Source organism: Coptis chinensis, chromosome 2, assembly GCF_015680905.1.
Source record: "Coptis chinensis isolate HL-2020 chromosome 2, ASM1568090v1, whole genome shotgun sequence".
Lineage (NCBI taxonomy): Eukaryota > Viridiplantae > Streptophyta > Magnoliopsida > Ranunculales > Ranunculaceae > Coptis > Coptis chinensis.
In genome coordinates, this window is record NC_141457.1 from 33,212,772 (window position 1) to 33,214,275 (window position 1,504).

At 33.8% G+C, this 1,504-nt stretch overlaps 1 long non-coding RNA gene across 1 annotated transcript; it reads right to left on the bottom strand.

The window, feature by feature from the left end:
• Positions 1–344: 344 nt before the first annotated feature.
• LOC147515845 (uncharacterized) lies at positions 345–1,228 on the bottom strand. Its single transcript, XR_015213528.1, has 2 exons — positions 653–1,228; positions 345–501 (listed from the first exon to the last, which is right to left on the bottom strand). It is a non-coding gene; the product is annotated as an uncharacterized LOC147515845 (long non-coding RNA).
• Positions 1,229–1,504: the final 276 nt, after the last annotated feature.

The following is a 1,504-nucleotide window of genomic DNA, read 5'->3' on the forward strand; positions in this document are numbered from 1 at the left end:
CTAAATGTCTCAGCAACAATGAACAATGAACAAATGTCTTAACACAAATCATTCATTTCCAAATTTTGACATAACCTCCTTTGTATTTTTAACATTTTTTAGATTGAGAAACCTGTCGTAATGCAATTTCATCCAAATATAGTAATTTCCCAATCAATCCAACAAAAGCAAAGAAACCATAAGAGTTTACCAGACATTACGTAAAATAAGATAACAGTGTTCACCTAGAAAACGTTATTACATATAGAAACTACACGAAAGACTACAGGTAGGGTGAAATATGTTCTAATCTTAATGTACACAATACAAAGACCATGGTATGTTATCTCACATACCAAAATCCATTCATAAAACATGATTCAAATAGATACATCTTATTTCTTCTTCATTCAAATAATATACAAACGCATTCCCTCACCCATTTAACTAATTAAAATGTGAAGGTAAAAGATATGAATTAAGCGACTTCAGCGTTTCTGCATCATCTTACTCAAGGTACTCCTGTAATTCACAGATTAATAAAGAGAAATTAGTGCAGTGAAAGATGTAGAAAAGCTTCATGCTCTAGAAAATCCAAGTCATTAAAAGAACTTCAAAGATTATTGAGTGTAATATGGTGGAAATAACTGACAGACAATTTCGAGAAACACACCGGTACCAAACAACTAAGAATAGCGTGCTGTCAAGTAACGGTCGACCTAGCACCTGAACATTAAAGCCACATTCAACACCAAATTTTTAGTTCCAACTAGCCAGGTCACAAAACCATGGGGACTACACCCTAGTGTGCCCACACAAGTCGAGACCCTTTGTCCCGACACACAATCAATTAGACAACTACAGTAAAAAATAAAATAAAAAACTAAAATAGGGAACCTGTGCATTTAAAAAATTTCCCCTATTCAGATAATTCTCCATGTGATTTGAGAAATACCGGTGAAAACGGTTAAACAAACAGAGTTATAACGAGAAAGTTATGACAAAAACGGTACATAACCCTTTTAATCTTAAATATCACCAAATCCGAACCTCTTACTGCAATTTTCAGATCTCAAGACTTGTTACAGTCCAAGTTTAATGGTTGAATGCATGTTTACAAATCATAACTAAACTCCCATAGAAATGAAAATGGATCTACATCAATCTAAACAAGCTTTGTGAGCCATACCTCAATATGCATCATAAAATCATACTAGTTATAACATGGGTATTAAACATGGTTCTCAAATTCAACACTATACATGAACTAGAACTCAATAAAATGAGGTGAAGTCTAACACAGGAAACACATGAATCAAGTCTTATGTTAAATACTTAGCATGCTCCTAATATGGTGGAAATAAAGGAGGAATAGAGCACCTACCTCAACCTAGAGCCATAATGAGCTATAAAACAAATAACTGGCCACTCCAAAACCAACAAGATGATGAGGAAATTTATGAACTACAACAAGTACTTGAAAGAAAATCCACAATGTATCCGTAGGTCGAAATTGTGAACGTCA